The following is a 15438-nucleotide window of genomic DNA, read 5'->3' as shown; positions in this document are numbered from 1 at the left end:
TTAATAGATACAGAATATTAATAATCTTGGTATTTTTTTCCCCCACAGGTTTCTGGTTTCTATTTTGTTTTTGTTTTTGGTCTTACTCCTCCGTCCAGCAGTTTTAGCCTGTTCATAGTCATGGAAGTCCCAAAGACTCCATCTATAGGCCAACCAATCACTTATGACTCTGCGTGTGGGATGGCGTTTCCTCCAATGGGGGAAAGAAAAATACTAGGGAGATTACATATTTTAAAAATCAGATGATGACCTTAAAATGTTTGATCTCTGCTTCTTCCCTCTATTTCATTTCCTCTCAGAATCTTGCTTGTGTTGACTTGATTAAGATTAACGAGCCAACTTCTGTCCTCTTCGGGCAGCTTCTCCTTTAGATGCGCTTTCCCGCCCAAGATGACACACTGTTACCTCATACAGGCTTCCAAGCTCTCATCATCTCTGCCATTCTCCAAGAATCAACTACTGGTGTTAACTTTTCCCGAACATTAAAGCGTGTCAGTGAGGGAGCCTCCAAATGAGTTTAATTGAGGAGGGAAGACCCACTCTAAACGTGGGCGGCACCATTCCACGGGTCTCACATTAAACAGTAAAGGAAATGGAGCCGGAACCCTCACATTCTTACTCTCTGCCTCCTGACTGGGAACACAATGTGACTCAAGCTCATACCACCATGGCTTCCCAGCCTTGGTGTCTCCTCAACTATGAGCCAACATAAACCCTTCCTTCCTAAACTGCTTCTGTCAGGCATTTGGAAAAGTGACTAATCTAATGTTTTTAAATGGTGCAAAGGGGTGGATATTTTTTAAATGAACTTCAGTGTGCTAATACGACCTCATTTCTGGATACCTAAAGTTGAATCTTATCAACCAGACAGACCATAACAAATAAAAGGAATCTGTACAAAATCTTTTTAGGGAGAAACGTGACAAAAACACCAAATCACAGTTGTATAAATGCAAGAGATGGAAAAGTGAAGAGCCAGCAAGCCTTATTGACGTATTGTTACTCCGGGCTTGTCACATGGTTTGTCATTACAAATCCAGTGAGCGCTGTTTGGCTAATCCTATTAGGGCAATTTTGTTAACACCATACAGTCCCCAGCCAATAGCTTTGATCGGCTTCCTCAACTAATGTCCCTAGCTGACTTTCTGCCTCAAATGCCCACAAGACAACCATAGAGGTCTTGGACATGTAGCTGGGAGTATTTTTTATTCTCAAACTGAAGCCATCTGTATTGCAGACTCCCCTCTAATGTTTAGAAAGAGAGAGGGGGGGGGAAGGGAGGAAGAAAGAAAGAAAGAAAGAAAGAGAGAGAGAGAAAGAAAGGGAGGTGCAGTTTTGCTTGAAGTAAATCTAATAATAGGGCAATTCAGAAGTACACACACAGGTCAGTCAGCTTTTACCTCTAGGGGGTTTTTTGGTTTTAACTCTTGTGTCTCTGCAACCTGCAAGACTCTTCTCCTGTCTCAATATCACAGTTTTAGAAGAAGCCTGCAGTTGTAAAATAAACTTCCATTACTTTCTAGGAACTCACTGGCAAGGCTCTCTGTAATTACAAAGTCACTGTGAAGTTGCCTCAGGCAAGGGGTGGAGAATGGTGGGACATAAACCACCCACAGTCAGAGCTTCAACGCTTTGGTTTCATCTCCGCTATCCAGCTAGGTAGGCTGACACAGGTTGGCCACCTGCAAAGAGAAACTTAGAAACTGTCTCATGTATGAGAAAGGACTATCGTGGTTGCCCCATTTTACTCTGAAATGCACCTGAACCCACGAACCAATGCATGGGAGACGGACAGATTGATGCTAAAACTGAACCAGTGAACCAGCAAGTGTAGAACCATCGGTTCACCCTGAGAACCGTTATGTTCACTGTTATGTTGGAAAAGTTTTCTTTTCTTTGTTGTTTAAAGATTTATTTTATTTATACGAGTATACTGTAGCTGTCTTCAGACACACCAGAAGAGGGTATCAGATCCCATTACAGATGGTTGTGAGCCACCATGTGGTTGCTGGGAATTGAACTCAGGACTTTTGGAAGAGCCGTCAGTGCTCTTAACCACTGAGCCATCTCTCCAGCCCGAAAGTTTTCTTACTAAGCCACTAAAAGGGTTGAATAGCCTTCACTGATGTTCCTGCAGGGTAAAGGAGGACATGTGCTAGTATTTATGATGAATGTGTTCTTACATTAACTGAATGGGTAGCTGAGGGACAACTTCTGAAAAGCTTTGTAAGCTGTATTCCACACACAGCCTGCTATCCTTTGGGTTAACTACAGGTTAACCCAAGCATCATCCTTCTACCTGGAAGCTAGTCTAGCCTGGTAAAATGGTGATGGAGAATGTCTAGTCAGGCTCGAACAAGACAGACCTCTGAGAGCCTAGGACTGTATTGTCAGTGTATTTTGCCCTTTCTGTCCTTTCCTTTTCGATGTCTGCAACACTGGTTCTTGCAACCACTGACTCACTCCTTCAGACCTTATAACCAAACTTTTTATTTCCCGTAGCTGCTTAGTATTTAAATTGCAAGCTTCAGCTTGCTGGCTTTTTCCCTACTGCGGTGTTCTGAATAAGAAATGCTCCCCGAAGACTCGTGTAGTTGGATAGTTGGTCCCCAGTTGGTAGTGCTGTGTAGGGAGGTTATGGAATGTTTGGGACTTGGAGCCTTGCTGGAGGAAGTCTATTAGTGAAGGTAGGCTTTGAGGTAGTATACAGCCTGCCCTTACTTCCTCCTTCCCAACTTCTCTTCTTCTCTTGCCCTTTTGTTCTCTCTCTCTCTCTCTCTCTCTCTCTCTCACCCCCACCCCCAGTGTGTGGATGGTATCTGAGCTCCTGGCCCTCATGCCTCCTACCATGATGGACTGTAGCCCATGTGGAACTGTAAGTTTAACCATATCAACCCCTTTTCTCATCTAACTTGCTTTTGGTCATGGCATTCTGTCCTAGCAACAAAACAGTAAGGAATTAGTTCATATTTTGCCACATTGTAATGGGGTTGATCTTCTAAATCAAGTCTCACATGACTACTCCTTGCTCAAAACCATTCTGCGGTTCTCCTGTCTATGCCTCCCTTCTCACATCGCATTCCTTATTCTCCAAGGTGTGTCAGCAGGCTGTCTGCACATTCAAATCAGCTTCTCGCTGTAGTCTGGCTTCTGCCTGTCGTCTTTTCCCACAGCTCTTCCCTTCCCTTTGTTTTAAATTAGTTCATCCCCCCGCCCCTCTCTTAACTAGCCCTGCATACCTTTGAGACACCTTTCATCTCAAGTCCATTAATTAGCATTGGAAGACGTAAGGAAAAACAGGACTCAAGAGAACGGACACAATAGACCAGCCAGAAAGCTTACTGCATTGATGCCAAGGCTCATGTCACTGAGCGGTGTGTTTCCAGACAGCTGATATGAAAGAGAAAGGACTGACATGGCTCATTTGGGGTTTCTTTGGGAGAAAAATAAAGGTTTTTCCTCTTGTGAGAAAACTGAAGAGAAAATTTTACCGTAGCATTTCATTGGGGAGGGGGGCATAAGTGACTTAGTGATTTTAACAGTATCCCCATAGCAAATAGTTCAGGGTTCCTGAATCTGTGAACCGACATCATTGGAAGGCAGCGTGACAAAACATGGGTGGAGAGCCTCTGCCATTCAGGTCACGGGGCGCCATTTTGTGGTGTGAGCAGCAGATCATAGGTACTTTTTTCCTCATGGGTGTTTTCATTTCGGCTTTGCATTGCGTGTCAGCCAGCCTCTTTGTATAAAGCTGGACTGCAAGAAGAGTCTACTTTTGGTGATTCAGATATAAAACTTGGAGGGATTATTTTAAAGGCTGTAATAATATCGATATCTTTGCATTGCAAATAAGTCCACCCAAGCAAATAAACCTCCCTCTCTCTCTGCTACAGTATGTCCTGAGAGCCTCTCCACTCCCCTTCCCTGTCTCCCCCCCCCCACACACCCCTTCCCCGCCCTCCCTCAGCACCAGGTCAGTCAGTACCAGTTCTGCTGCAGACTTTTGTGTTTCTCACTCTTATTCTCAATGAGACTACTCATACTTTGAGGGCAAAGATCTAATTTACTATTTTCTGTACTCCGCTCCAGTTGGATAAATATTTGATTGACTTGTTACAGAGGAGGGTAGAGTCCTAAGTGTGGTTTGGTCACTGTGATGGTTTGTATATGCTCAGGGAGTGGCATGATTAGAAGGTGTGGTCCTGTTGGAATAGGTGTGTCACTGTGGCTTTAAGACCCTCATCCTACAGCCAGAATACAGCAAATACAGAGGTGAATGCCAGCAGCAAACCACTGAACTGAGAACAGGACTCCCATTGAAGGAATCAGAGAAAGAACTGGAAGAGCTTGAAGGGGCTCGAGACCCCATATGTACAACAATGCCAAGCAACCAGAGCTTCCAGGGACTAAGCCACTACCTAAAGACTATACATGGACTGACCCTGGACTCTGACCTCATAGGTAGCAATGAATATCCTAGTAAGAGCACCAGTGGAAGGGGAAGCCCTGGGTCCTGCTAAGACTGAACCCCAATGAACTAGATTGTTGGGGGGAGGGCGGCAATGGGGGGAGGATGGGGAGGGGAACACCCATAAAGGAGGGGAGGGGGAGGGATTAGGGGGATGTTTGCCTGGAAACCGGGAAAGGGAATAACACTCGAAATGTAAATAAGAAATACTCAAGTTAATAATAATAATAATAATAATAATAATAATAATAATAATAAAAGACCCTCATCCTAGCTGCCCGGAAACCAGTATTCTGCTAGCAGCCTTCAGATGAAGATGTAGAACTCTCAGCTCCTCCTGCACCATGCCTGCCTGGATGCTGCCATGTTCCTGCCTTGATGATAGTGGACTGAACCTCTGAACCTGTAAGCCAGCCTCAATTAAATGTTGTCTGTATAAGAGTTGCCTTGGACATGGTGTCTGTTCACAGTTGTAAAACCCTAAGACAGTCACCTATCTTCTCTTAAGCTCTGTGCCCAAGTTCTCTACCTCCTCTTCTTGGTCACTCTGTACCCCACCCCACCCCCAAGATCCCTATGCCCTCTCTTAGCACTGATACATCACCTATTTGTCCCTCCACTTCCCCAGCCTTGTCACCTCTTTCCCATTAGAGGGGTTTCAGTGACTCCTGGGTGAGTCCCAGCATTCTAGTTGGTACTTTTCATGGCCTGCTTGGAGGCGTCTGTACTCATTCCCACCCTAGTGTGCTACAAGCTGAGATCTTCCTGAGACTGAAGCCTCTCAGGCCTCCTAGGCCACTTAATAGTCATGGCATTAATGAGGGAGGCCGAGAAACAGTAAAGGGACAGGTGGAGAGTTCTTCTGCAGAGCCTGGCAAGGAACCCAGAGTGGTACTCATAGGCATGAGATTCTACAAGTCAGGAAATGTGCCTTCGGGAAGAGTGATATAGCCAACCTCACAACTAGATAGCAACAACTTCATCATGGCTGGGGATGACATGGTAGGCCTCGGGCACTGCAAGAAAGCCCATGAGTAAGTGAGGCCCCTGGAAATAACCAACAGGTGCTAACACTATGATCAAGTACACTGTAGGCTCAACCAATAGAACGGACATTTAGAAGCAACATCCTTGTAGGAAGTTGGAAGACCCGAAGGCAGCCCTTGGTCTGTCCTAGGACTACCTCCATCCTGAGGCTGGGCCATGTGGAACCCTCTCTCCTATGGCTTCACTGAATCAATGTTCTATCCTCCTCCTCTTTATCAGTCTCCTCCTATACTTCCTCCACGACCCCTTGTCTGGCTCCATTGAACATACAGACACCTAAAGAGACAGACGGGACATTCTCTAGATGGCTGCTCTAAGTTGAGGAGAGATTGTTCTCAAAAGAGTGGGTTTAGTAAACATCAGGTTTGACCTGCTTCGTAGGCACCATGTTCCCCGGGCAACATCATTTCCTCTCCGGTATCCTATTACCACATCAGCAAAGAACTCGGGACACAAAGACGACTGGTTTCCTTGGAAGACAAGGATGATGCAGAAAGCCCCCCCCCCATAAGTGCAAGTTTTACAGCATAGTTCTGGGCCCTCTTCAAGGCAGATCCCATAAGGGACCATTTCTACTTCTTTCTCCTTCCTTCCTCATGCACACCCATCACCCTAGTCTGAAAGAGTTCAACAGCTGCTCTGTGTGGGTGGCTCTTGCTCATTGGTGATTTTTCTAGGTGCACGCAATCAGTGGGTTTAGGGTTAGTGTCCCTCTGTGCACTTCCTGTTGAGGTCGCTGTGGAGAGGAGAATAGATAAGAATTTGGGCTGGGAAATGTCCTCCTCTGCCACCCATCGAATATCTCAAAAGACACAGTTCTGCATCTACACTTTAAGCAAGTGAAAAATAATATAAATGAATTTAAACTTGTCTTTCTTTCAAACCTACCCTGTCACCCTTAGGGCCAGACTACTTTGAAACTACTTTGTGGTAGAAACTCTGAAAACATTAGATAGCGGTACATAACATGGACTTGAGTCCTTGGAGACCACAAGAAGTAAATTAAGTAATTAAACAAACATGTGTTTGTTTAATTCAAAGATATATGCTTATTGTTAGAGGCCCACTGGGTCCAAATCTTTTTGTCTTACAGATAAACTTGGGGATCTTTCTTCAGTAGGTTTGGCCTTCTAGCCCGATCTTCAGAAACCATTCATAATGGTTACCAAATTGTGGTGGTGATGGTGGTTGTCTTGAAATGGTTCTTTTAGGTAACTACATATATTAAACTGCTTTTGAAATTATAAACTCCCTTCTCTCTGGAAAAGAAATCTCAAACAAACAAACCAAAAAGCAAATGGCTGTGTAGGGTAGGTATCAGGATATGAAACAAAAGCTATCCACTCTGATGTTGGGTACTAAAGAAATATTTAGATAAGGACAAAGAAGTAGGAATTCTTTTAACGTCATAGTAGAGGGAGAAGAGATGAGTACCTGGAATGAGGGACAACCACGGTAAAGTCAACACTTCCCAAGCTGAACATTATTGATAGAGTAGACAAGATTAGCCTTGTACTGGGGGCTCCCTGTGCATCACAGGCTATCAAGTACCATCAGTGGCTCAAACACATCAGATGTCAGGAACACAGTCCCTGCTCTCAATGTGACAATCCACATTGCCTCCACACACTGTTATGGAAAGAGGACTCCACTGAAGTTGAGAGTTAGCTTATGTTATAAGAGTTATTTGATGGAATTGTGGAATAAGCATTAGGACCTGGGTTTAGATCCCCAGCCTCCATGTAAGAAGTGCGGTACGGCAGCGTATGTACATGATCCCAGTGCTGCGTTGAGACAGGAGGCTCCCTGGGACTTCCCCCACCAGTCAGTCTAACCAAATGAGTAAGCTCTAGTTTCAGTCAAGACCTTGTCTCAAAAAATAATGTGAAGAGTGATGGAGAAGAAACCCTCTGGGTCTCCACATACATGTATGCATATGCACATGTATCCTCAAATGCACACATGCGAATGAGCCTGCATATGTGAGCGTGCACATGCATGGGCGCGCACACACGCTCTCTCTCTCTCTCTCTCTCTCTCTCTGTCTCTCTCTCTCTGTCTCTGTCTCTGTCTCTGTCTCTCTCTCTCTCTCTCTCTCTCTCTCTCTCTCACACACACACACACACACACACACACACACACACACTCACCACAAAGACCCAGCGCCAAACTGACAGATTAAAGAGGTAGGAAGACTAAGCTCCTCCCTTCATTCCCACGTTGGTCATTCTTCCACAGTGAGCCCTGTACTCCTCACCCAGAGGACCACTGGGTGTCAGCCTTCTATGTATGGTATTCTTAGACATGGATCACCTCCATTCTGTCATTTCTAGCTCTTCCACAAACCTGAAATGACTTAAATCTCACTGATGAGTATAAACTCTGGCAACCTTACATACAGGTTAAATTGGTAGCAAGATCACTCTCAGGGGCCTCCACACTCCTGAGAAAGCATGCCCGGGACACCAATGCTAGCTTCCCATCACCCAGAAAGTAGACTTACTTCCTTCTTCTGGTTTTCTTAGAGAAAACAAAATCAAAAGGGCTCTAAAGGTCATGAGACATCTTCTCAACAGAGAGCAGTAAAATGTGGCTTTTAGGAGCCTGAATATGTGTCTGGAGATGATATGCCCAAAATATGGTTGGCAGAGTGTCTGGAATGCCCCTCTGAAGTGATTGGGCACTTTTCAGTTTCCCAATGCAGGAGACCCAATGCAACAGAAACTCCCCTGCAGTCCTCCGCATGTTGATGCGTTTTAGCTTTCAGGTCTGAGTTCTCGATGGCAGCATCTGTTCCTTGTAAGGGAAGTGAAAGGCTCAAATCTTTTGAGGCTTTTCTTAAGATTCTGTTCTTAAAATAAGGTGTCCATGATTACCAGTCAGCAGTAGAAATGCTGGGGTCTGTGGAGGCCGTTAAAGAATTGGTTCTTCCTGGTGAAACATCATACTTTAGGGGTTCACTTCTTCTATACAAGATGACCCCACATGTCACCCGTCTGTAAGAACCTTTGCTTATAGATGGAGTACACTTCTCAGTGTCAAGCTCTGACCAACTACTGCCCAAGGGAGGGAAATGGGCCTTTCATGTTCACTCGCCAAGAAAGGATGTTTCTATTTTCAACCAGGTCTCTTCCCTCTCCTTTGACCACATCTCATTATTCTGGTGACCTCCATGATTGTGTATCTGTTTCTCTTCTTCCTTTCATTTTCAGTCACACTTCTTCCCTGCTCCACTGGCCTTCTTAACTCTCTTTGGCTACACGAATGCTGCTGCCCAATGTACACCTGCGATGGTGATAACCAAGGGAATTGGAGATCAGCGAAAGTCTCCACTGAAAGATCTACCACTGAGCTACAACGGAAGCCATGGTGGACGCTGTGCTTTTTTCAATAAAACAGATGCTCTGAACATGGCATTATGCTTGTCTTAAACATGAGCCATCCTCAAATATACCATAGTGCACTCAAGTAGGAACAGAGTTTCCATAGCTATTGCAAGGCACTAGGAAATTCAGTGGAATTTTATTACAACTTTCTGTAGAAAAGGAATACACACACACACACACACACACACACACACACACACACACACACACACACGTGTCAGTTGCCTCCACAGTAAACTTCTCTTCTGCCTCCAGTGCCACCTGACTTCATCACACCCTACATGTCCCCAAGTAGAAAGAATCTTGGGGCCAGTCAACATTCCAAAGAAACAAAGAAACGAAGCAGTGACACCTTGGTCCTTTCATGTAATCTTCATTGTCTCTTAGAGACAACTGGATCTATAAGGCATTTACAATCAAAAGGCAAACTCTACTCTTGCAGACTTCACTGATGGGCAACATTTTCTGTAATCAAGAAAACCCAGATGCTAACATGCTGTGTTGTGTTTGCCATGAAGGGAGACTGAGAAACTGTGCTGGGGAACACACACAGAAAGGCCCAGGGTAGACAGATCAGGGATGGCCATACTGTTTTGCAACAATAAAGAGGAGAGCAAGAGAAGGTTCCAGGTAAGAAGGACTGCATAGGCAAAGTCCTGGTGAAGGAAAGACTTCAAGGTTCACTGGAAAAGAGAAATGGCAAGATCACCTAAAACTCACCAGACATTGGTGACATACACCTTTAATCCCAGCACTCACTTGGAGGAAGAGGCAGGCAGATCTTTGTGAGTTTGAGGCCAGCCAGTGCTATATGGTAAGACTCTGCCTCAACATAGACGGACGGACAGACAGACAGGCAGGCAAATTAATCTCAGCACATCAAGAAGAGAGGGGGGCCCATCTGAGCTGTCAGTAGTAAGCAAGCCTGATAAACACAGTTCAAATGAGCTAGGAAGCCATGGAGGAGAACCAACCAAGAAGGTATTTTCCAATCTGTTTTCCTATCATGAGGAGAAAGTTGAGAATGGCAACGGTTATGACCAGTTTAGAGTTCTGCAATGGGATCATACAGGAAGTGGTTGTAGCCCCTAGCACATCAGCAGTAGCTCTAGAAGGTTCCCAGGAGTGCTACCTCCTTGGGTAGAATGAATAAGATATCGAAGGAATTGGCAAGGCCAATACTGGATTTTTGTTTGTTTGTTAGTTAAATAATTTTATTGGTGTATATAGTCTCAGAGCACAGTTCTGGGTTTTGTAAAGAGAATTTCTTTCAAACATGTCACATGCTTTAACCATATTCTTTCCCACCACCCTTGTGTTTCCCTCCTGCCCCACAATGTGTCTTCTTCCTTCCTCTGTCTCCCCTTCTGCTTTATGTCATATATGTGTATAGCTTTGATTTATGTAAAACTCAGGATCCACAATTAAGTAATGTATGCTGTGCCTGTCTTTGCAAGTCTGGCTCATTTCACAAAACATGATGACATTTAACAGAATCTATTTTCCAGATAGAGTCACCTTCTACAGCCCAGGTTTGTCTGGAATTCACTCTGTAGCCAAGACTGGTCGTAGGTTCACAGAAACCCTCATGTTCCAGCCTCCAGACTGCTGGGGTTATAGCCTCTATACTCATTTTATTTTTTGATTTTATAGCGTAAGAGTCTCACAATATAGTTCCAGATAGCCTTCAAACCACAATTCCAATGTGGCGTCTGTCCTAGGCAATTAGAGCATGGCTCCAATTCTCTAGTTGGAAAGCACCAAATAGGCTTGGCTACGAAAATGAAATAATCAGTTCTGGACATAGCAACTCAAACAAAGAAGGGGAGTCGTGACCGTTAAGGCAACACAGAAGAAGACAGTGGAAAGAATGTCACACAATGAAGAGAGAACACCCATAAGGTCCCAAGAAAGCCAAACCTGTCTCAGAACAGCAAACACAGGAAAACCTCAGATATTCCAAAAAGAAAACTGAGAGGAATGAACGCATGGCTTTCAAAATAACGGCATACTTATTGATTTCAATTCTCCCGCCAAACGACACAGACAAGCAGACTGGCTTTTCAAAACAGACATCTCCATTTGTTGCCTACAAGAAACATCCTCCATTTTAAAGACCAACACAACCCAAGAGTATGAGGAGGGTGAAAAACACAACCCGGGAAAGCAAGCAGATGCCACACTGGTGTCATGGGACAAAAATAGATTTCAAACCAAAATGAGAAGAGATGAAAAAAGTCACTTCATATTGATGATTAGAACAACCCATCAAGAAGCCTCATAATCCAAAGCACGAATATATGGAGCAACGGTGGGACAAATTTCACCAACCACCTCTATTTGATGTCAAAGCATAGACTGACATCATCCAAGAACAGTGGGTCACACCAAGACCTCCCTCACCCATACTACAAGCATCCAGCCCAAACATCAACAAAGGAACAACAGGGTTAAAACCTTCAGGTCAAACAGACTTAACAGACGTTGACAGAATATTCCATCTAAACACCAATACACATCCTTCTCAGAAGCCCATGGGCTTTCTCAAATTTCCCTTCTGAGATCTCATTCTTTATCCTATGCGCACTCTTTGGTGGCGGTGCCTGAGTACTAAGATCTATGTAAGCGCCCATGGGCTACCTTTATTGCTCCTCTTTCCTTCTTTCTTTCTTTCTTTCTTTTCTTTCTTTCTTTCTTTCTTTCTTTCTTTCTTTCTTTCTTTCTTTCTTTTCTTTCTTTCTTTTCTTTCTTTCTTTCTTTCTTTTCTTCCTTCCTTTCTTTCTTTCTTTCTTTCTTTCTTTCTTTCTCTCTCTCTTCTCTTAGTGGACGTTCTCAGTGACTTGACAACTTGCAGGGGTTTGTTCTTGCAGGTTTTGTGTTGTTTTGGTTTTGAAACAGGATTCACTTCGTGGCTGGTCTCAAACTCACAATCCTCCTGTCTCAGCCTCCCGAACTCTAAGGTGCCGATTTAACAGGGTCCCAAAATGGAAGAACAGACTTAAGCCCCGTAGACGAGAAGACAGACAACCATGATCCACGCTTTCAGAGATGTGGCAGCCAAGAGTGAAGAACTAAACCAGAGAGGATGATGGGGACAGGAAACAGGAAGCAGCCTACAAGGGCTGAGGTCAGACTGCTTCCCTAACAGGAGTGCCTCAGCTTCTGGGGGGTAATATGCAGGGGCACTAGGTGCAAAGGTGATCAATGAGAGTCTTTGAAAATCTAGGAAAACTCCCCCACCACAGCAGGGGCAGAAGGCTGCATCCAGATCTGTCTGGGAACTCTTCTTTTCCTCATCTTCCAGTTTGACAGCTCTTCCTTGATTCTGTTTTTCACCTTAATTGCATGCAATCCCATTCATCAGATCAGAATCTCTCTGGTTCTATAAAGCTCAACCCAAAAGTCTTAGAGAGGCAGTCTCATTTTACAACAGGGGAGGAAGAGTTTAGACCCTACTTCCTGGTGGAGTCCAGCCCTAAATCCTGGATTTTGCTGGGGACCAGGATCCCAGAGATTTGGCTTCCAGAGGCTCTCAAGGGAAGGAATACTGATTTCAAGACTCCCTGAACAAGTGGCTCAGAGACTTGCTGCACCAGAGTCTTCTGCTTCAAACCAGGAACTTGCTTAGGCTCCTATTGGCCCAGCCTCTAGGACATAGCCTGTTGCCACGAGCCTCCAGGACTCTGAGCTTGGGCTGCAGAAGAGAATTCGTCCCTGCCTTGAAACCAGCCTTGGAGAGAAAGTCTGATACTCCTATGGCTGATCTGCTTTCTGTAGACCTGCTTTTGGTTGGCATCCCAAAGCCCTCTGAGATCTCTCCAGCTAAACTCTTGCCAACAGTCTCTCCATTGGCACCTTGAAGCTTGCTGAGAGCACAAAACTGTGATGCTCGCCACCTCTCTTGACTGGCACCCATAGCCTACTGACAGACAGCACAGGCTACAGTACCCATGAGCTCTCTTGGTTACATCCTCCTGCAGCTGAGGAGCTGTGTCCCTCTTTTGTCTGCCTACTACATTCTTAGAGGGAGCCCTGATCAAGACCCCAAGGTGGGAGACGCAAACATCTCAGCACATTGTCTTAAACCAAATTATTCTTTATTTTCTCTTTTCCTCCCCAGAACTGTGAAGCTATTACCTTTGCTGCTGAAACCCATCCCCAAGTCTGACAGTATGGCGATTTCTCAGTGTCCACAAAGGCCTGGCTACAGGACTCGTCTGAATACCAAACTATTTGGATATTCAAGTCCTTTGTCTAAAATAGTGGTTCCCAGCAGTCCTAATGCTGTGACTTCTTCATACAGTTCCTCATATTGTAGTGACCCACCCGACCATAAAATTATTTCATTACTACTTCATAACTAATTTTGCTACTGTTCTCAATTGTGATATAAATATTTGATATACAGGATATCTGATTGGCAGCCCCAAAGTTGAGACCCAATAGTCTAAAACATGGTAAAATTTTCTTTCATTTTTCTAATCTATTTATTCAGTGTGTGTGTGTGTGTGTGTGTGTGTGTGTGTGTGTGTGTGTGCATGTTCACACGTGCAGTGATGTGTATGTGGGGGTCACAGAAACACTCGTAGGAGTCAGTTCTCTCCCATGTGAGACCTGGGCTGAGTGCAGGTTATAGAATTTGGGGGCAATCACTTTCATTCAGAGCCATCTGGCCAGCTTGAAAAACATGGCATTTACTTAGGAGCTGTGTAACCATCCGCCACATTTTAAGTCACCCTTACAGTACTTACAATGGCTAACGCAATGTAAATTCAATGTAAATATTATCTCGATTCAATGTAAAGCTATGGTGATTACTTAAAGGACAACAAGATGAAAGTCTGAACATGTTTGGGACGTAAGCACTTTCCCCAATTATTTCCAGTCATCATTGAGTCTGCATTCGAAATGTGGTCTACTAATGATTTCCCAGGATTCTTTCATCTGAGGTGTCCGTAGTGCCACACGAGGGAGAGTGTTTTTTTTTTTTTTTTCCTTTCCTTTCTGCCTCTTAGCCCCACATGGAACTTTTTTCCCTATGTCTTGAATCTGATACCTCATTGTTCTTTAACTCAAAAAAAAAAAAACAGTAATTATCTCTTCAAACATTGCCTTTATCTCACATTTTTGTTATCCCTCTATTTTATTTTAACTTTGGGAAATTTCCATTCCTTTCTTGTATGTAAGCCAAGCACTTGAAAAGATTTTTTTTGAAAAAATGTTTTATTCAATATTTGAGGTTATCTTTTTCTTAATGAGAGTTCTTCCTTTCGGGGCCACTTTTCTACCATGTGGCGGAGATGAAAGTCACTTTGGGTTCTGATTCCTCTAACTATGGTTACCTTTCTCCATATGTTAATAAAACCCATCATTATTCTGCAGGTTAACTTTAAAAATGTAAATGAATAGCAGAGAGAGGTGGTTCAGTGAGAAAGTGCCTGGCTTTAAAGTCTAAGGAACCGGGTTCGGATCCCCCGAACCCACAAAGCCAGACAGGGTAACAAGTGCCTGCGATCTCTGCACTCCTTCAGTGAAATGGGAAGGAGACAGGAGGTTTGGAGACTTTCTGCTCGGCTAACTTGGTGCAGTGAGCAAGTGGCTGTGTCTTAAGCAACGTTGGAGAGGAAGTCCAAATGTAAGGCTGTCAACTCTACACACACCATTGCACGTGTATAGCCATACTTGCATGCATGTCTGTCTGTCTGTCTGTCTGTCTGTCTCTCTTTCACACACAACACACACACACACACACACACACACACACACACACAACACAGATGCGCACACAAAGGTTTTGAAGTGTGAAACTTTTAAAAACACCATGAACATGATTCAGAGGCAAGTGTGAGTTTTATGATCACGTGGCATCCGGATTCACTGAGAAAAATCAAAATCTATTCAAGGAGTCCAATGCTACAAGGACTGGCAGTTCAGGTGACTATCGTGAAACACACGTTGGCAACATCGGAGAAACTCCCATAGAAGAGGGAACTCTCTATCAAATGCTGTAAACGAGTCACCATGGCCTTCGTTGTTTACTGTGTGGAGTGTGTAGGACCCCTACATGTTCATCCAGGAGCCAGGGCTAGCCCCAGGTCTGCGGTCTTCCCACACACTTTTTGTCCATTTCCACCAGATAACTGTGGACTCTACTTCTTGGAACTGTGTGATTTGGGGCTCTCTGAGCAATGAAGAGAATAGGGAGGAAACTGGGCAATTCCAAGTTGGCCTTGGTTTGATGCCATTCATTGCATAGCTATAATTCAAGTGCACACTGGAGGGTATATGCATATATATGTACGGGTATACTTGCCCATGTCTGTACACAAGCAATGAAGGTCCAGCACCAGCCACCTTGTTATTTCATTCTCCATTTTTGTCTGTCTATCTGTCTAGCATCTATTTACTTATTTATCAGGACAAGGCCTCTCATTTCAGCTACAGTGGCTGGCCAGTGAGCCCAGGAGACCTGCCTCCTCTGTCCCTTTCCCTTCCAGAACTACTGCACTGGGGTTACAGAATTTACAGCCATACCAC

General features: G+C 44.4%; 1 protein-coding gene across 3 annotated transcripts in view; it reads right to left on the bottom strand.

The window, feature by feature from the left end:
* The window catches only part of Adtrp (androgen-dependent TFPI-regulating protein), an 86039-nt gene that overhangs the window by 18771 nt on the left and 51830 nt on the right, over positions 1–15438 (bottom strand). The gene's annotated exons all lie outside the window — the stretch shown is intronic.

Source organism: Rattus norvegicus, chromosome 17, assembly GCF_036323735.1.
Source record: "Rattus norvegicus strain BN/NHsdMcwi chromosome 17, GRCr8, whole genome shotgun sequence".
Classification (NCBI taxonomy): domain Eukaryota; kingdom Metazoa; phylum Chordata; class Mammalia; order Rodentia; family Muridae; genus Rattus; species Rattus norvegicus.
This window is presented reverse-complemented; position numbering and strand designations above follow the sequence as displayed.